Raw genomic sequence first — 22,343 nt, forward strand, 5'->3', positions numbered from 1 at the left:
CAAGAGACAGAAAGGGCCATGTAAACCAGAGACTTCATCAGCCTGAGACCAGAAGAACTAGATGGTGCCCAGCTACCACCAATGACCGCCTTGACAGGGAACACAACAGAGAATCCTGGATGGAGCAGGAGAAAGGTGGGTTGCAGAGCTCAAATTCTAGTAAGACGACCAGACTTAATGGTCTGAGTGAGACTGGAGGTACCCCGGAAAGCATGCCTCCTGGATTCTCTATCAGCCCAGAACAAAAACCATTTCCAAGGCCAACTCTTCAGACAGGGATTGGACTGCACTGTGGGACATAAAGTGATACTCGTGAGGAGTGTGCCTCTTAGCTCAAATAGATACAAGAGACTAAACAGGCAGCTTCTGTCCGGAGGTGAGATGGGAAGGCAGAGAAGGTTAGGAGCTGGCTGAATGGACGTGGGGAACCAGGGGTGGAAAGAAGGAGTGTGCTGTCCCAGTATGGGGAGAGCAATTAGAGTCACATAACAATGTAGGTATAAATTTTTACATGGGAAAAAATAAAAAAAAGAAGGAAGAAGAAAAATGAATTGATATTTTCTGTTTCATTCTCTTCTGTTTGTTTGGTTTTGCTTTTTTAAGAGCTAGCTGTGGTCTACTACTTGAAAATGTCAGTTCTTAAAAACAATCTCTTGAGAAGGAAATACACAATTAAAAGTAGTTTTCAGACTTTAACGCAGACATTACTTGGGAAGATGGTTTAAAATAGATTCCAGAGCCATACTTTCAAAGTCTGATTTAGTCCGTATGGGTAAGAACCCGGGAGTCTGCATTTCAAAGTAAAACAAATGGTTCTGATGTGTATGACAGAACTATACTTACCAGAAACATGCCTAGATAGTTTAAAATTTAATCTCAAAATAATCATAGCTTTAACTCTTCTTACACTAAGCTAAAGGCTAATCTAATTATCTGTAAGTATTCGGCCTTGCTAATAAATTTGTTTTTAATCTGAAAGCTGTTTGGCTAAAGAATCCCTTTCTAGGCTTCCTCTAGTGAAACTAAGTAAACCATTACAATCTAAATTGTCCCTATTAACTACGGGCCTTAGCACCAAGACAAAAGAAGAATGATATGAAAGAAAAGCATTTTTGTTGCTAAGTCATTTCTTTAACTCAAAGGGCTTTCGAAAACCAGTCACACAGACCATACAACTGGCCTATGTAATCATCAGTTTGGAACTCCTAAGAACAAGTGGACGACAGCTCAAAGGTTATCTCTAACAGCTCAGAGTCTGACCTCAAAGTGCTTAAAAGCCATCGCAGAAATAAAGCTCTTACAAGAGCACCCTACAACACAAGCCTCCATTTCTTGTTATGAGCCACTAATAAAACCTTTGCTTCCTTAAGACTTTAAGTTCAAAATCATTATTAAAAGAACACCAGACACATTCAATGAACAATCCAAAAATGAAATTAAAAGAAAACAATTCAATTTACAGTAGCATCAAACCAAGAAAATATTTAGGAATAAATGCAACAGAAGCACAAAATGTATACTCTGAAACTACAAAACATTGTTGAACAAAATTAAAGAAGACCTAGATAACTAGAAAGCATCACATGTACATGGATCAGAAGATTTAATACTGTTAAGATGGCAACACTCCCCAAATCGATCTACAGATTCAATGCGATCCCTATCAAAATCCCAACTAGCTTCTTTGCAAAAAGTGAAGAGCTAGTTCTAAAATTCATATGGAAATTCAACGAACCCAAAATAGCCAAAACAATTCTGAAAAGAACAGAGTTGGAGGAGTCCTATTTCCCAATTTCAAAACATACTACAAAGCTACAGTAATCCAGACAATGTGGTACAGGTAAAAAGACAGACATATATAGATCAATGGAACAGAACCAAAAGTCCAAACTCTTCACACTTACAGCCAACTGATTTTCAACAAAGGTGCCAATGTGATTAATGAGGGAAGAATAGTCTTTTCAACAAATGATGCTAGCATAACTTGATATCCATATGCAAAAGAATGAAGTTGGACCCTACTCACACCATATATAAAAATTAACTCAAAAGGGATCAAAGATCTAAATGTGTAAGAGTTAAAACTATGAAACTCTTAGAAGAAAACACAGACGTAATGTTTGGCAATGGGTTTTTTTTTTTTTTTAATTATTGTACTTTAAGTGAAAGTTTACAATTCAAGTTAGTCTCCCATACAAAAACTTATACATACATTGTTATGTGACCCTAATTGCTCTCCCTATACTGTGACAGCACATTCTTCCTTTCCACCCCTGATTTCCCGTGTCCATTCAACCAGCTCCTGACCCTCTCTGCCCTATCATCTCACCTCCGGACAGGAACTGCCCATTTAATCTAACGTATCTACTTGAGCTAAGCAGCACACTCTTTACGAGTACCATTTTATGTCCCATAGTCCAGTCTAATCTTTCTCTGAAGAGTTGGGCTCAGGAATGGTTTCTTAAATATGGCACCAAAAGCACAAGCAACAAAAAAAATCAACTGGAGTTCATAAAAATTAAAGATTTTTGTGCTTCAAAGGACACCATGAAGAAAACGAAAAGACAACTCACATATGGGAGGAAGTATTTGTAAATCACATATCTGATAAGGGATTTGAACCTAGAATATATTAAAAATCTTACAACTCAATAATAAAAAGTCAAACAATCCAATTAACAAAAAATGGACAAAAGAGATGAATAGACATTTCTCTAAAGAAGACATACACATGGCCAATACACACTTGAAAAGATGCTTTATATCATTAGACATCAGTCAAATCAAAATCACAGAGATACTACTTTACACTCATTAGGATGGCTAGAATAAAAAAGTCAAATAATAATAAAGTGTTGGTGAGAATGTGGAGAAATCAGACCCCTCATACACTGCTGGTGGAAAAGTAAAATGGTACAGTCACTACGGAAAACAGTCTGCCAGTTCCTCAATAAGTTAAACATAAGAGTTATCATATGACCCAACAATTCCACTCCTAGCTATATGCCCAAGAAAAATGAAAACATATGTCCACACAAAAACTTGTACACAAATGTTTATAGCAGTATTATTCACAATAGCCCAAAAGTAGAAAAAAATGAAATGTTCATCAACTTATGAATGAATAAACAATATGCAGTATATTCATTCAGTGGAATAGTATACAGCCATACAAAAGGAATGAAGTACTAATACATGCTAGAACACGGATGAACCTTGAAAACATTATGCTAAGTGAAAGAGGCCAGTCAAAAAGAGGCCACATGTTGTATGATTCCATTTATATGAAATGTCCAGAATAGACAAATCTATAGAAACAGAAAATAGGTAAGTGGTTATCTAGGGCTGGGATGGATAGGGGGTTGGGATATAACTGTTAAAGAGTATATAGTTTCTTTTTGCGGTGACGAAAATATTCTAAAATTGACTGTAGTGATGGTTGCACAACTCTGTATATACTAAAAACCACTTTAAATGGGTGAATTGTAGTTATGTGAATTATATCTTAATAAAACTATTACCAGGAAAAAAAGACAGAAAGCAACAGACACATGAAATTGACATTTCCCTCCCTAGGAGAATATCTTTAATATCAACTTCAAGAATATTTACTTTCTTGTTATTATCACAAGACAAGTATGCTACTTCTTTTCTAGTCAGGAAAATTTTTATTAAAAAACAAAGCTTGCTAAAGGAAACGTGCTTTGTTATAGATGCATATACAAAACTCTGTAAGAAGAGGCTAGTTGGAGGGTGCTCCTAGTAGCTTAGGAGAAAAAATTAAGTGAACAGTTAAGTACAGGCAGTCCTCGTTTTGCACAATAGTATGAGACCATAACAATGATGGTGCAAGTTGAAACCAGGCAAAAGAGATCACAACATCAATGAGAAAAAATAAGATTGTTCTGTGACCTAGAAATATGTTTACCAAAACACTAAAAGCTCTGTCAGTTACATACGTAAAAGGAAATTCTGAAAAACAGTAAAACTAATATTTAGTACACTATAACTTAAAACATTAGAAACACTGAGAATTATAGTGTCTATTATTCCTTTGTAAAAAAACTTATTAAGAGTAGTCTGAAAGGAACTTGCCTTCTTCTCGTTTGATAACTTACAATATGGAGCGGGCATCCTTTCTATGCCTTGGCAAACTGTCAGACTTCTAAGTTAGGATCAACATTTTATCCTTTGCACTTTCAATATCGTGAAACATCTAAGAGTTCCTTTAATGTGTAGCTTTTTGCTGGCTTCACTTGTACTGGGATATCTTCGTCTTTTGTGCTACAACCACTTTCCTCATCTACGTCAATAAGCTCATTTTCACCATGTTCCTCTGGCTGTGTATCTGGAGTCTCGACCAGTGGCAATGTCAGCATTCCCACACTCAGCTCTTTCTTCTATAATTCCCTTTATGTTCAATTTGAAATTCACTTTCTATGTTATTACTTTTTGGTTCTTTGCTACACTTTTATCTTTTTTGGTCAATTTCCTCTCAATTATCCATTTTTGTAAAAAGGCCACGTGGGTTTATTACTGGGAGACAAGGAAGCAACACAACTACATGTTTTCTGTCTCTGTGTAAACAATGACCAGTAACTGACGTACTTTGAAAGAAGTGAGGTGACTGGTCACTTACCATGATGCACATCTGTTATTTACATAGTGATCTGTAGACAGAAGTGCTAGCAGTGAAGTCTGTACTTTATGCAATTATTCACAGTTAATACTCTGTGTGAAATGTGTTGCTGGGGGCCTGGAGGATTGGTGTTATTTAACTAAACCATGGTAACTGAAATTCATGCCTATCAACTGTGCAAAGCAAGGACTCCCTGTATAGCAAATCACAGAATCTTGGCATTTAGAAGGGTCCTTCAAGATCATCTAATCCAACCAGAGAGTGTAGCAAAATCCTTTCTATGGATCCTTGAGATAGATAATTGGTGATAATCTACTGCCTGCTTGACTACTTCAAATGATGCTCATTATTCACAATAGTCCTAATGGTTACAAAAATAAGCCCCCAATCTGGCATAATGGTCAAGAGTACAAGTTCTAGAATCAGACTGCCTGACTTCCAATCCTGGCTCTTTCTCTGAAGAGCTGGGTAAAGTTGGGCAAGTTATCTAACCTCTCCATGTCTCAGTTTACTCATCTGTAAAATAAAAATGATAAAACCTACCATCGTGGAGTTATGAGAGTTAAATGAGACAATCCATGGAGAGTACTTAATATACCTTCTAGCACATAACAGGTGTTCAGTAAATAACTTGCATAATTAAGCATCATCTGTAGAGCGCTTGATCTTCTTTATCTATCTCCACATGCTTTGGTTCAAGCCTTCTCCCTTACTGGACTCTTAACTGAGTTCTCTGACACAGTCTTTTACCCAACTTACCGTATGAACTATCTACCAGAATTATCTCCCTGGAAATCAAATCCAGGCCCTTTTTCCTTCCAAGGAGCCCTGGTGGCCAGTGGTTAAGAGCTCAGCTGCAAACCAAAAGGTTGGCAGTTCGAACCCACCAGCTGCTCCTTAGAAACACTATGGGGCAGTTCTACTCTATCCTATAGGGTTGCTATGGGTCAGAATCGACTCGACAGCAACGGTTTGGTATTTTTTTGGTTTTCCCTTCTAAAACAATTCAGCCTAAAGTCACTGGGTGGGGCAGAGCAAAGTCAGAGTCCACATTTTGGGGCAGGGAGGGAGTCATGGTGGCCCAGAGTAGGGTGTCACAGGCCAGGCAGAGTGAGGAGGGGCCAGTGATGGTAGGTGCTGGAGCCTGAGCAAGGTGAGGAGGGCATTCACCCAGTATAAAGGAGTCAGAAGGCAGCTATCATTTTAAAAGATGAGATGAATTTGACAAACTGAGAAAGTATAAATAATAGTCTAAGAGTGGAAAAGTGGAAAATCAGGCTTAACTCTAAAAAAGGAACAAGCAAGTAGATGCAATAACATACAACACACAGATTCTTATTTAATCAGTAACCCTCATTCTTTGGAAAAAGGTCAGTATTTTGATGTTCATTCATGTTGTTACTTTCCTAGTGCTGATTTTCACTGCATTCACTTTCAAAATTTGTAATGGTCTGTCCTGAACCTGCTAACAAAAAAGAAATTCATGGTGAAGCCCAATCATCAGCTACAAAAATTTTAGGTATTTGAAAAGACACTAGTTCTTCAGTAATGTGTTTCTGGTTTCTCTGGCTCTTATAAACAGAGAGAGAAAGCCAAGTAGAAAAGAGAAAGGATAAGAGAAAAAAAGGAAAAAGAACAAAGAAAAGGCAGACAATATTAGTTAGCTCTGAAACTAAGACAGGTTATATAGCTGCTCTCGAAGCTGTAACCCGATTGTGATGCCCACTGATAATCTCCCATCACACCAACACAAGAAAATCACAAGATAATGGACCAAGCCATCACCTTGCTTGTATTACAATCTCCTGTACTTGCTTTGATGCTGCGCCTTCTAACCACACCTCATTCAAGTAACATCACATAATTGCCAACATCTAGAATTTCAGAACCAAGTAAAATGATGCTGCGCCTTCTAACCACACCTAATTCAAGTATCATCACATAATTGCCAACATCTAGAATTTAAGAACCAAGTAAAAGCCTGAAAAGAACTACCAGGCAAGTCCGCATGGCACTGTGCAAAAAACACACTTAATTGTCAGACAGATCTAAATTCTAATCTATCCTTTTACTGCCTGTGCAACCTTGAACCCTTATCTTCTCTGAGCCTCACCACCTCCAATTTTACAGATAAGGAAAATACTGACATAGAAAGATTATTGTAACGACTGAACGAAACGATGTATAAAAATCCAGCACAAGACTGCCTTGGAGCAGTCAAAAGTATGTCACAAAACTCCAGTTCGTATCTAACATCAGTTAGTCAAATGTTTGTCTTAGTATTTAGTACACAGAGTACCTTTTCTATGCATAAAAAACATTAAATACTTCCAGATACACTAAAACGTCTTTAACATAATAGTAAAGGAATAATAATAATAATGTTTTGGTGTTGCAAAGTAGCGCCCGTTTGTTATTACGAACCATTGTATGTACCTCAAATTTTTAATATGATAGGCTTTACAGGAGTTGGTTCAGAACTATGGGTTGTATGTAAGTCGGACGTTCATAACCCAGGGATTGTCTTGTACTCAAAGTTTATTAGTGGTTATCAGGGGCAGATAGGAGGGGGGGCGAAAAGGGAATTCACTGCTTAGGGGACACTGAGTTTCTGTTAAGGGTGATGGGAAAGTTTAGAAATAGAGGATGGTAACAGTTGAACAACATGATAAACATAATTAATGTCACTGAATTATACACATAAAGCATGTTGAAAAGGCAAATGATTTGTTGCACGTTTATCATCCCAAAAAAAAAAGTCACATACTATATGATTCCATTTATATGACATTCTCAGAATGACAGAACTATAAACATGGAGAACAAATTAGTGGCTGCCAGGGGACAGGGACAGGTAGGTGGGGGGAGGGTATGAATACAAAGAGGTAACAGTTCTGTATATTGATTGCAGTGGTGGTGGTTACAGAAATTTCTTATATGGGATAAAACTGCACAGAACTATACACACACAAAGAAGCCCTGGTGGCACTAACCAAAACGTGAGTGGTTTGAACCCACCAGCAGCTCCACAGGAGAAAAGTCCTGGCAATCTGCTCTCATAAAGATTTCTGCCTAGGCAGTTCTATCCTGTCCCATAGAGTCACTATGAGTCAGAAGTGACCTGACGGTACACAACAACAACATACACAAAATATAAATGTAGTATTAAAAACAAGTGAAAACCAAATAAGGTCTGTCTGAAACTACAATTAACTACTAGTTAACAGTAATGTACCAACGTCAATTTCCTGGATTTGATATTATACTACAGTTTATGTAAGATGTCCCATTGGGGTAAACTATGTGAAGGGTACACAGGATTCCTTGTACGTACAATTTTCAACTTCTGTTGAGTCCACAATTATTTCCAAATAAGTTAAAAAAATAAAATAAGGGCTTTTATGGATTCACTTTTTTAAGGATTCACATTCAAGTTCCACCGAGAAGCATTACAATACAGTGGTTAAACATGGATTGCTTACCACTTACTGTTTGGTGATCCCTCTGTACCTCACTTTCCTAATCTTGGTGATCCCTCTGTACCTCAGTTTCCTAATCTGTAAAAAGAGGATAATTATTCAAGTCTTACTAAATTCCTCAACTGCAAACTCTCCAATCAAGGAAGATCTCTTGTGTTAGTGGAAGAAATAAGTTGAAAGAACCAGAAATCAAAGTAAAAGATTGATAAATTTGACTATCCAAAAACAAAAAACTTACATGTTAAAAGAAAATACCATAAGTAAAGTCAAAAGGCGAAATGAATTAAGGGAAAATATTTGCATTACATATGATACTATGATACACAAAGGGCTAATTTTTGTAATATACTCAGAGCTCTCACGAACAAGAAAAATATCAACAACCCAATAATAAAAATGAGTCCAAGACACAAACTCTTCACAGAAGTTCAAATGACTAATAAATATATGATAAGATATTCAGCATCTCTCATTTTAAAAGATATACAAATTAAACAATGAAATACTAGCTTTTACTTAGGAAAAAAGATTCAGTTTTCATTTAATACTCCTGCATGTTCTTAAAGTTTGTCTTAAACTATCATGAACTTAAAAAAAAAAAAAAAACCACTAAAGCATGTGTTTAGAAACTGTCTATAAAAAAAAAGAAAAAAAGAAACTGTCTATCAAAATTGGTGAAGATTTTTTAAAAGTGGGTTTAATTGGAAAATTCACTTCAATAAATCAGTATGTTTTCCCTACCAGCGAAAAATTGTTACAGTATCCACATATGACATGTCTCATTTTCTCAATAATATTATAAATGTAAAAGAAGGGATGATGACGTTTATCTTTCTTTAATCCCCCATGTATCTCCAAACATAATACAGTACAAAAACTGACAAACACAGAAAGAAGAATGGAGGCACAAGAAGGGGAAGATAAACAGATCCTGGAACATCATTTAGTCTCATTAACATCAACTCTGAAAAGCACTCCACTTCAAAACACACACTCACACATCCTCTGCAAGTGAGCTACACTCACAGTCAACCTTTAATTTCTTTATAGAGCTACTAAGACTTTTAAAAATAGTATCTATTTTAAAAATTTCTTTAAAATAAACTATTAAACTACTAGGCACATTCTTTTATGTGACCTTTGATTTTGGCAAGGAGGGGATGAGGAAAGGGAATACAGTCAATACAGCTACGTGGAGTCTACCAGGCCAGATAATTATCAACTATGAAATCACTAAGAAGCATTTTAGTTCAATATACCACAACATATCTTGTCCAAGCAACAAATAACGTACCAAATCAGGCTCTGGGCTAGGGTTCACTGCTCTCACGGACAGCACATTATATTATATTGCACTAGACTAAACTGAGTCCTGTAGGTCCCAAAGGTTCTCTATTCTGTTCATCTATGTATCCCCAATATATTCAAGGATTTGATACAAACTATAAATCTAACATGTAAGGTTAATGTAATATCCAACTGCCAATGTAAGGGCTAAAAATCTGATCCTGCAATTATTTATTCTAATTCTCCTCCAGACCAGGGTTTCTCAACCTCCATACTACCGACATCCTGGACCAGATAATCCTTTGTTGTGGGGGGCTGTCCTGTGCTTGGTAAGACATATAGCAGCATTCCTGGTCTCTACCACTAAATGTTACTACCCTCCCAGTTGTAAAATCCAAAAATGTCTCCAGACACCATCAAATGTCCCGAGGGGCAAAATCACACTTCTACTCTCACTCCCAATGAGAACCACTACTGTAGAAAATCAAAATCATATCATATGATCCAGCAATTCTACTCGAGTATATATTTAAGAGAACTGAAAACATACATCCACATAAAAACTTACACACAAGTGTTAATAGTAGCATTATTCATAATACCCAAAAAGTAGAAACAATCTAAATGTCCATCAATATATGGTATATCCATACAATGTGGTATATGCATACAACGAAATAGTATGTGCTCATACAAAGAAATGAAGTACTGATAGATACCATAACATGGATGAACCTTGAAAACATTATGCTGAGTGAAAGAAGTCGGTAACAAAAGACCACATACTGTAAGATTCTATTTATATGAAATGTTCATAATAGGTAAATCTATAGAGACAGAAAGTAGATTAGTGGTTGCCTAGGACTAGGGAGGCATGAAGGGATTATGGGTTACAGCTAAGGGCAGCAGGGTTTCTTTTGGGGGTAACTGAAGTATTCTAAATTGGCTGAGCAGTGTAAACGGTAATGTGCTCAGCTACTAAACAAAAGGTTGGGGTTCCCACCCAGGGGTGCCTCAAAAGAAAGATTTGGCAATCTACCTCTGAAAAATCAGCCACTGAAAACCCTATGGAGCACAGTTCTACTCTGACACACGCAGGGTCATCATGAGTCAGAATCGATCTGAGGGCAACTGACGGTTGGTAAAAAATTGGTGTGGTGATGGATGCATAATTCTTCGACTATACCAAAACCCACTGAATTGGCTGCATTAATTGGGTGCACCGTACAGTATGTGAATTATATCTCAATAAAGTTAAAAGAAAAATTCAGATTCTGGACCCCCATCCCAGATCTAACGAATCAAAACCTAAGGCAGAAGGCGAAAATTATTTTTAAACAATGCTTCAAGTGATCCCAATGAAGCTGGCCTGGGACATTTGAGGGTTCACTGCCAGATGAGATCCAAACCACATGCTGCACAAACTGGTCAAAGAGAGACAGAGCTTACTAAGCATTTCTCAATGGTAACTTCTTATAAAAAAATATGAAAACTGCCTTTTCCTTTTTCTGGATTTTTTAATTTTTTATATCATTTCTTATTACTTCAGCAAAGGAAAAGGAAAATAAATATAATTATTAAGTTTTTAAAATAGGATCAATAACACATCTCAATTTCATGTCTAATTAATGAGTGATATTAAGTTCAAAGAATGGCTTCATAAACAAACTACGACATATGTACCTTCATCTTTCAAGAAACAAAACCTAAAACAACTTCGAATATTATATAGGGTGCTATGAGTCGGAACCAACTCAATGGCACCTAACAACAACACATCTACACTCATCTGTAAAATGTGACTTTATTATAATTTTTACTTGAGTTATACTGTAGCTATCTACACTATACCTAAACATATATATTATGCAAAGTGGCAAAAAAAATGAAATTGAGTAATAATTTTTCATTAGAATTGCTACATGAATCTGGACAGCTATTAGTAAGAATCCCAAGCTATGAAATCTCAATTTTCCAATAAATTTGAACATCTGAAAATACACTGCAAAGTAATTAGAAAAAGTTATACTATGGAAAATATTTTAAGTCATTCTGGCTTGTTTTACAAATTGCAGCAGAAAACTAATGCTAGAGTTCCTTGAAACAAACACTAATATCTCTTATTTCTTCCAAGAGCATACAAGAAAGCCATTATTATCTGAAATTTTCTTCTGAGAAGTATAATAACCCCTCTCTCTTACAATATTATGGAAAATATGAACAAAAATTTTAATCAAAATAGCATTTTGTAAACCTGAATGGACACTTATTTTTTAACTTTAAAATCTAAATAGCTACCTGTGATGGTTAAGGTTGTGTGTCAACTTGGCTGGGCCATGATTCTCAGTGGTTTGGGAGTTATGTAATGATACAGTCTAGCAGTTAGATAATGATGTAGTCGTCCTCCATGATGTGATCTGAAGTGATCAGCCGATCAGTTGTAAGGGGAGTTTCCTTGGGGGATACCCTGGGATAGCCACCCGCCATCTCACAGATCCTCAGTCTCTCTCCAGCACTCATTGTTTGAGCATTGCTCATCTCACGTCTTGTTCCTTCACTACTTGTGTTGTGTGCACCCTTTATTTCTGTAAACAATTGCTCCTAAAAAGCAATGAAGTGGTCAAAGCAATCCCTTAAAGGCTAAGTGTGAAGTGGTTGAGGAGAGTGAGAAGAAGAAATTTAAGGCTATCAAGGGACGGCTGGCTAGCTATGTAAAGCGTTACAGCCTCAGGAACTTCAAGATCACGGGCAAATCAGCATCGCCTGATGCCAAAGCAGCGTTGGCATTCTCAGAAGAGCTCAAGAAACTCAAAAAAGAGAAAGGCTCTTCCAGAGCAAGTCTTCAACTTGATACAACAACTATTTACATAGTATTTACATTATATTAGATTTATTATAAGTAATCTAGAGATAATTTAAAGTATATGGGAGGAACAGTAGCAAAGCACACATTCTTTTCCAACACCCATGAAAAGTTCTCCAGAACATACCACGTCTTAGGCCGCAAAGCAACCCCCAACAAAATCCAAAACACTGAGATAAGACAAAGTATCTTCTCTGATCACAACACCATAAAAGTAGAAATTAATAACAGGAAGAGCAAGGCAAAAAATCAAATACATGGAAACTGAATACACCTTGCTTAAAAACCAGTGGGTAATAGAAGAAATCAAAGACGGAATAAAAAACTTCCTAGAATCAAATTAGAATGAAAACACATCATACCAAAACCTCTGGGACACAGCAAAGGCAGTGCTCAAAGGTCAATTTATAGCAACTGATGCACACATCAAAAAAGAAGAAATGAATAAAATCAAAACATTAGCTATATAACTCGAACAAATAGAGAACAGCAAAAGAAGCCCACAACTACTAGATGAAAGGAAATAATAAAGATCAGAGCAGAAATAAATGCAATAGAGAACAGAAAAACAACAGAAAGAATCAACAAAACCAAAAGTTGGTTCTTTCAAAGGATCAAGAAAATTGACAGAAACCCCAAGAGTATGGCTCCCGGACACCCTTTTTGCTCAATAATGAAGTCACTCCCGAGGTTCACCGTTCAGCCAAAGATTAGACAGCCCCATAAAACAAAATGAAGACTAATGGGGCACAGCAGTCCAGAGGTAAGGACTAGAAGGCAGGAGGGGACAGGAAAGTTAGTAATAGGAAATCCAAGATTGAGAAGGGACAGCGTTGACATGTCATGGGGTTGTTAACCATTGTCATAAAACAATATGTGTACTGTTTAATGAGAAACTATTCTGTAAACCTCCATCTAAAGTACAATAAAAAAAAAAAAAAACTAATAAATAAAAAAAAAAGAAAACTGACAAACCACTAGCCAAATTGACAAAAGAAAAACAAGAGAGTACGCAAATAACCCACATAAGAAACGAAATGGGGGACATTACAACAGACCCAACTGAAATAAAAAGGATCATAACAGAGTACTATGAAAAACTATATTCCAACAAACTTGAAAACCTAGAGGAAATGGACAAATTTCTAGAAACACACTACCCACCTAAACTAACACAAACTGAAGTCAAAAATCTGAACAGACCCATAACAAGAGAAGAAACTGAAAAGGTAATTTAAAAAACTCCCAACAAAAAAAAAGCCCTAGCCTAGATGGCTTCAGTGGAGAATTCTACCAAACATTCAGAGAAGAGCATGCACCAGTAGTACTCAAACTATTTCAGAACAGATAAAAGGAAGGGATACTTTCAAACTCATTCTATGAAACCAGGATAACCCTGATACCAAAACCAGGCAAAGACACCCCCAAAAAAGAAAATTACAGACCAATACCTCTCATGAATACAGATGCAAAACTTCTCAATGAAATTCTAGCCAATAGAATTCAGCATCATATAAAAAAATAATACACAACGACTGTGGGGATATATGCCATTGAAACATGGCTGCACTATTGACAACTGCAGCCCCCAAAGGCCTCTATGCTGCACAGCATGTTGAGACTTGTCCCCAACATGTTGAGACTTGTCCCCAACATGTTGAGACTTGTCACGACTTGTTTTCCCAAACCTATTGGTTCCTTTACTGACTGACTTGTTTACCTGAATTCCTTCTCCCTTGCCCGCACCCAAAGCCCAATGTTCTGTTATTTGCTTCACTGCTTGCTGTTATTGACTATAAATAAACTCCTGGGACTGAAGCCGGGGTCGACTCCTCAGAGTGACCCTCCTGGCCCCACTTCTCTGTAAGAGTTGTGTTTGGTTACTGTCTCCGCCATCCCGACAACCGTCACCGCTGCAACAGATGGTGCCCCGTGTGAGGGGCTGCAACAAATGACCAAGTGGGATTCATACCAGGTATGGCAAGGATGATTCAACATTAGAAAATCAATCAACGTAACCCACCACGTAAATAAAGTATACAGAAAGATGTGCATAGATTATATGCAAATACTATGCCATTTTATATAAGGGACTTGAGCACCTGCTGCAACCAATCCCCCGAGGATACCAAGAGCCAACTGTAAACACATTCACAGAAAATGTCTAGAAAATGTATGTCAAATGTTATTATTCTCTTTTAGACTTTTTTGAATTTTCCAAATGTTCTACATTATATATTTTTGTAAATAGAAAAAAGAATGTAATTTTTAAAACAATTATAAACCAAAAACTAAACCCACTGCTGTCAATTCTGACTCACAGTGACCCTATAGGACAGAGCAGAACTGCCCCCATAGGGTTTCCAAGGTTGTCTTGTAGAGTGGTTGGTGGAGTCAAACTGCCAACTTTTTGGCAGCAGCTCTTAACCACTGTGTCACCAGGGCTCCGAAACAACTATACTTAAAAAAAAAAAAAAAAAAACTCGTTGCCATCAAGTTGATTCCAACTCATAGCGACCCTATAGGACAGAGTAGAACTGCTCCATAGTGTTTCCAAGGAGCAGTTGGTAGATCTGAACTGCCAATCTGGTTAGCAGCTGAACACTTAACCACTGTGCCACCAGGGCTCCAAAACAGCTAGAGTATATGAAAATTCTTCTGTTACTGGGAAGACGGAGTAGATGAACTCTTCCGTATTCCTCCCAGAAAGCACAACTAAAAATTCTCGGCAATATATAAAACAAACACAGCACTCTGAAAGGTGGAGAGAAAAAGACAGAAGGACTAGGGACCTCAGACCGTAAGAACAATACTGTGGCAAGTTACCTGAGTTTTCTTTTTCCTTCATATATCCCAGATTTGGAACTGACAAAGCTGGTAAGCCAAAAACAAAAATGAGTGCAGACAAGAAAAAGCCCCAACAGAAGCTTCCTCTATCTATCCAAAGAGGGTATTGGTGGTTCAGCAGTAGAGTTCTCTCACCTTTCACACAAGAGACCTGGGTTCATTTCCTGGCCAATGCACCTCATGCACAGCTACCAGCCATCTGTCAGTGGTGGAATGTATGTTGCTATGATACTGAACGGTTTTCAGTGGAGCTTACAGACTAAGAGTAGGAAGAAAGGCCTGGTGATCTACTACCAAAACTCAGCGAATGAACACCTTATGGATCACAACAGTCTGATCTGCAACTAAGCATGGGGATGGTGTAGGACCAGGCAGCATTTTCCTTCAGTTGTGCATGAGAAAAATCAGTGAAACAAAGAGTTGGTACTTTTAAAAAATCAATAAAATTCACAAACTACTAGCAAGATTAACACATACAAAAAGAGAGAGAACACAAATTATCAATACCATTAATGAAACAGGAAATATTGCTATAGACCCTCAAATATCAGAAAGATAATAAGGGAATACTACAAATAATTCTACACACACAAATTTGACAACAATCAAAATGTCACCAATTCCTCAAAAAAAAACACAAACTACAATAACTCATGAATATAAAATAGATTATCTGAATGACTATTAAGGAAAACAAGTTTGTCATTTCAAAATCCCCCTCAAAAAATTTCTAGGCCCAAATGATTTCACTGGAGAATTCTTCCAAACATTTAAAAAAAAATTAACACCAATTCTATACAACCTCTTCCAGAAAATAGAAGATACGGGAACACTTCCCAAGGCATCTTATGAAGCTAGTACTTCATATCAAAACCAGAGACAGTTAAAAAAAAAAAAAGAAAAAACCACTACAGACCATTACCCCTCATGAATATAGATGTAAAAATCCTTAATAAAATATTAGCAAACAGAATTCAGACATACAGAAAAAGAATTATACATCATGACCACGTAGCCATTCCAGGGATGCAAAACTGGCTTAATATTCAAAATCAATCAGTGTAATGCACCATAGTAACAAGCTAAAAAAGAAAAATCACATGATCACATCAATCAATACCGAAAAAGCATCTGACAAAATTTAGCACCTATTCTTGGTATAAACTCTCAGAAAACTAGGAATAGAGGAGAACTTTCTCAACTTGATGAAGCATCTAACAACAACAATCAAAAACCTACAGTTAACGTTTTACTTAATAGTGAAAGATGACATGCTTCCCCCCTAAGATCAAGAACAAGGCAAAGATGTCCACCCTCATCACTACTACTCAAGATAGTACTGGAAGTTCTAGCCAATGCAATAAGGCACAAAAAGGAAATAAAAGGCATAGAGATTGGAAAAGAAGAAATAAAACTGTCCTTCTATTTTCAGAAGACATGATTGTTTATGTAGAAAATCCGAAGAAATCAACAACAACAACAAAAATCTCCTGGAACTAATAAATGAGTTCAGCAAGGTAGTAGGATATAAGATAAACATCCAAAATTCAATGGTATTTCTATATACCAGCAATGAACATGTGGACATCAAAATTAAAAATACAATACCATTCACATTGTATCCAAAAACAATGAAACACTTAGGTATAAACTTAACATTTACAGGATCTGTATACTGAAAATTACAAAATGCTGATGAAAGAAATAAAAAATCTAAATAAATAAAGAGACATACCATGTTCATGGATTGCAAGACTCAACATAATAAAGGTGTGAATTCTCCCCCAAACTGATATACAGCTTTATAACAATTCCTATCAAAATCCCAACAAGATTTTGTGTAAATATATACAAGAATATTCTAAACTTTATATGGAAAAGTAAGATAACTAGAAGAGCTAAAACAATTTCAAAAAGAAAAACAAAGTGGGAGGAATGGGTCTACCTGATTTCAAGATTTATTATACAGCTATAGTAATCAACACTGTATGCTACTGGCAGAGGAACAGACACATAGATCAATGGAACAGAACAGAGAACCCAGAAACAGATCCACACAAATATATCTAACTGATTTGTGACAAAGGTGCAAATGAAACTCAGTGGAGGAAAAACAGTCTTTTCAACAAACGGCGCTGGAGGAATTGGATATACAAGGTCAAAAAAAGAAAAAGAAAAAATGGACCTTGACAAAATTCAAAAGTCTCACACATACAAAAATTAATTCATCATATACTAAAATATAAATGGAAATATAAAAAACTTTAAGAAAAAACGTAAGAGAAAATCTTTGGGATCTAGGACTAGGTAAAGAGTTGAGCTGACACCAAAAGCACAATTCATAAAAGAAAAAACTGATATTAAACTTCACCAAAATTAAAAACTTTTGTCCTGGGAAAGACCCTGTTAAGATGATGAAAAGACAAGCTACAGAGTAGGAGAAAATATCTAAAAACTGCATATCTAACAAAGAACTAGTACCCAGAATATTTAAAGAATTCTCAAAATTCAATGTAAAAAAGCAATCCAATCAGAAAATGGACAAGAGACATTTCCCCAAAGAGACTGTATAGATGGCAAATAAGCACATGAAAAGATGTTCAAAGTCATTAGCCATTAAGGAAATTCAAATTAAAACCACAATGAAATCACTATAAACCTATCACAATAGCTAAAATAAAAAAGTGACAACATCAAATGCTGGTGAGGATATGGAGAAATTAGATCTCTTATTGCCGGTGGGAATGTACAATGGTACAGTCACTCTGGAAAACAGTCTGGCAGTTTCTTTAAAAATAAACATGTAACTACCAGATGACTCAGCAATTGCACTCCTAGGCATTTATCCCAGAGAAAAGGAGACTTATGTTCACCCAAAAACCTGAATACAAATGTTGACAGTTTTATTCATAATCGCCAAAAACTAGAAACAACCCAGATGACTTCGACAGGTGAATGGTTAGACAAACTGTGGTACATCCATACCACGGAATACTCTGAAATGTACAGGATGAACTACTTTTACTGATACATGCAACAACCTCGATAAATCTCTAAAAATTTATGCTGAGTGAAAAAAGCCAATCTCAAATTGACAAACTGTATGATACCATTTATATAACATTCCTGAAATAACAAAATCATGAAATGGAGGCTATAAAAGGAGGTGAGGAATCCTCAAAGTAATGAAATGGAAATTGACTTACATTATCAATACCCAGGTTGTGATATTACACTACAGTTTTGGAAGATTTTACCACCAGGAGGAAACTGAGCAAAAGGTACAAAGGATCTCTCTGCATTGTTTCTTACAACTGCATGTGAATCTACAATTATATCAAAATAAAAAATTTAATTTAAAAAAAGCAGAATTTAAAACTCTATATAAAAAAAATGACAAATATGCTAAATATCCAGATTTTTTAAGGTAATACTATGAGTTACATATCCTTAAATCCTCAGCACCTAAGTAAAAACCTAGAACATATTAGACAATAAATATTTATTGAATTTAATCAGCATTTCAAAAATAAGCTGCTTACAAATCTAACAGTTCAGTTTTATTGGCTTTAAACAAAATAACAACACACAAAAATTCAACTGCAAAAAAGTTCTCTTCAAGAAATTAAGTACCCTGGAATTTTTTTCACAAAGAGAACAATGACTCACTCTTAGACTATTATGAACTGGAAAGTTCATTTTAGCCGATTTAACGCCGGCTTGTTAAAAAAGAAAAAGAAAAAAAGCTTGTAGGGCTTAAAAGCACAGTGTATGTAATTTGAAAATTAGCATATAACAGAGATTCTTTAGAAACAAGGAAGCACTCATAAATACTATGCATACCCACACACTTTCATTTCTTTTTGGACCAAGGTTCTTTTTCTACTTGTCCAAGTTTCATCAGTATGTCTGATTTTAAGTAAGTCTGGCTGAATGGGGTGAATCTTAAAACAGGATGTCTTTAAGGGTAACTGTCACAATCGATGACCATATCCACCATCTATGAACATAGTCCCTTTTATCTGACAAAAGTGTCATTACTTCAATAACAAAGCAGTCTCTTACTTTACCCGAAAGACCCAAGTGATTCATTAAAAAAAAAAATTGTATACAGGGACTTAGGTCACTTTGTTTAAAACCAATAAAACTTAACTGTCTCTTCTGACTCGTTTCCCTGCATGGATACCTGATCTGAAAATCCAGGTAAAACATTACCTTAAATAGCCTTCATGATCAAATAATGCAACTAAAAGTATTGAGTGAACAGTCAAAATTACATGAACCAAGTTGATAATGATAAAACCCACCCCAGCACATTAACCTTAGAATAATGACAAGCCATGCTTACTTTGTTTCTTTACGGTCAATCTGGATACATGAAGTCTTATTTCATAATTCAACTACTCTTGAACATCTCCCCCTTAAACTTCTGACCTTTATAATCTCAATCATACAGTTTTTAATATACTTGGGGTTCAGGAATTGTCAATCTGCAGAACTCTGCAGCCAAACAATGAAATTATCAAAAAGTACCTGGTTCAAGGGATGTAAAAGACCTATACACAGAAAACTACAAAACACTACTGCAACAAACCCAAAGGGATCTATCTACATAAATGGAAAAACATACCATGCTCATGGATAGGTAGACTCAACACTGTGAAAATGACAATTCTACCCAAAGCAATTTACAAATACAATGCAATCCTGATCCAAATACCAACAACATTCTTTAAAGAGATGGAAAAACTAATCATTAACTTTGTATGGAAAGAGAAGCAGCCCCGGATAAGTAAAGCACTACTGAAGAAGAAAAATAAAGTAGGAGAACTCATACTACCTGACCTCAGAACCTACTATACAGCTATGGTAGTCATAAGAGCCTGGTACTGGTATAACGACAGATACATTGATCAATGGAACTGAATTGGGAACCCAGATGTAAATTCATCCACCTACAGTCATCTGATCTTCAACAACGGCCCAAAGTCCATCAAAGTGGGAACAGTGTTTTTAACAAATGGTGCTGGCAAAACTGGATGTCCATCTACACAAAAATGAAATAGGACTCATACCTCACGCCATATACAAAAACTAATTCAAAATGGATCAAAGACCTAAATATAAAGCCAAAAACTATAAAGTTCATAGAAGAAAAAATAGGTTCAATGCTAGAGGCCCTAATACACGGCATTAACAGGATACAAACCATAACCAACAACACACAAACTCCAAAAGATAAGCTAGATAACTGGGATCTTCTGAAAATTAAACACCTTATGTTCATCAAAAGATTTCACCAAAAGAGTAAAAAGAAAACTTACAGACTGGGAAAAAATTTTTGGACATTACAAGTCAGACAAACATCTAATCTCCAAAATCTACCAGAAAATCCAACACCTCTACAACGAAAAGACAAATAATCCAATTTAAAATGGGCAAAGGAAATGAACAGACACTTCACCAAAGAAGACATTCAAGTGGCCAACAGACACATGAGGAAATGCTCGCAATCACTAGCCATTAGAGAAATGCAAATTAAAACCACAATGAGATACCATCTCACCCCGGCATTACTGGCACGAATAAAAAAAACTGGAAATAATAAATGTTGGAGAGGCTGTGGGGAAATCAGAACTCTTATGCACTGCTGGTGGGAATGCAACATAATACAACCATTCTGGAAAATGATATGGCACTTCCTTAGAAAGCTAGAAATAGAAATACCATACGACCCAGCAATCCCACTCCTAGGAATATATCCTAGAGAAATAAAAGCCGTCACACGAATAGACATATGCACACCCATGTTCATTGCAGCATTGTTCACAATAGCAAAAAGATGGAAACAACCTAGATGCCCATCAACAGATGAATGGATAAACAAACTATGGTAGATACACACAATGGAGTATTATGCAACGATAAAGAACAATGATGAACCTGTGAAGCATCTCATAACATGGATGAAACTGAAGGACGCTATGCTAAGTGAAATAAGTCGATCACAAAAACACAAATACTGTAAGAGACTAGTAATGTAAAAACTCATGAAAAAGTTTACACATAAAAAGAAACAATCTTTGCTGGTTACGAGGGAGGGGTGTGGGGGAATACTTAATAGATAAGTAGTAACTTTGGTGAAGGGTAAGACAGTACACAATACTGGGAAAGGCAGCACAACTTGTACAAGGAAAGGTACATGGAAGTTCCATAGACACATCCAAAGTCCCTGAGGGAGTGAATTGCTGGGCAGAGGGCTGTGGGGACCATGGTCTCATGGAACATCTAGCTCAATTGGCATAACACAGTTCATAAAGAAAATGTTCTACATTCTACCTTGGTGAGTAGCGTATGGGGTCTTAAAAGCCTATGAGCAGCCATCTAAGATAATCCACTGGTCTCACTCCTTTGGGAACAAGGGAGAATGAAGAGAACAAGATACAAGGAAAAGATTAGTCCAAAGGACTAACAGACCACAACTACCACGGCTTCCACCAGACTGAGTCCAGTACAACTAGATGACCGACTACCATCACTGACTGCTCTGACCGGGATCACAACAGAGGGTCTCGGACAGAGCTGGAGAAAAATGTAGAACAAAATTCTAACTCAAAAAAAAAAGACCAGACTTACTGGCCTGACAGAGACTGGAGAAACCCCAAGAGTATGGCCCCCAGACACCCTTTTAGCTCAATCATGAAGTCACTCCTGAGGTTCACCGTTCAGCGAAAGACTAGATAGCCCCATAAAACAAAACGAGACTAATGGGGCACAACAGTCCAGGGACAAGGACTAAAAGGCAGGAAGGGACAGGAAAGCTAGTAATAGGGAACCCAAGGTTAATAAGGAACAGTGTTGACATGTCGTGGGGTTGTTAACCATTGTCATAAAACAATATGTGTACTAACTATTTAATGAGAAACTATTTGATCTGTAAACCTTCACCTAAAGTACGATTTAAAAAAAAAAAAAAAAAAGAACTGAATCCTTGGTTCTTGTGAGTCAATTCAACAAAGCACCCTAAATTTCTTAAAGCATTCATTTAAACCCACTTAGTCATTGAGATCTCTGTATAATTTGTATAGCATTTATATACTCTGTATTATACTATTATTAAAATTGTCTGTGTATCATTTCTTCAATTTTATAACTTACTTCTGAAAAATCACCTGCAGCACTTGTCACAGTACTATGCACCTAGAAGATACATAAATTGTTAATTGCC

The 22,343-nt window shown here is 36.4% G+C and overlaps 1 protein-coding gene across 3 annotated transcripts in view; it reads right to left on the reverse strand.

Moving 5' to 3' along the window:
- The window catches only part of LOC101340867 (microtubule-associated protein 4), a 223,759-nt gene that overhangs the window by 179,053 nt on the left and 22,363 nt on the right, over positions 1–22,343 (reverse strand). Inside the window, exon 1 of one of the 3 annotated variants that reach the window (XM_023726546.1) lies at positions 8,122–12,470. The exons of 1 other annotated variant lie outside the window; for it this stretch is intronic. The gene's annotated coding sequence lies outside the window, so the exon portion shown is untranslated. Of the gene's footprint in view, positions 1–8,121; positions 12,471–22,343 lie in introns of those variants that run through there. One more of the 3 variants, XM_023726528.1, reaches the window with a different exon arrangement.

The sequence above is a fragment of the Trichechus manatus genome, unplaced genomic scaffold (assembly GCF_000243295.1).
Source record: "Trichechus manatus latirostris isolate Lorelei unplaced genomic scaffold, TriManLat1.0 scaffold00001, whole genome shotgun sequence".
Classification (NCBI taxonomy): Eukaryota; Metazoa; Chordata; class Mammalia; order Sirenia; family Trichechidae; genus Trichechus; species Trichechus manatus.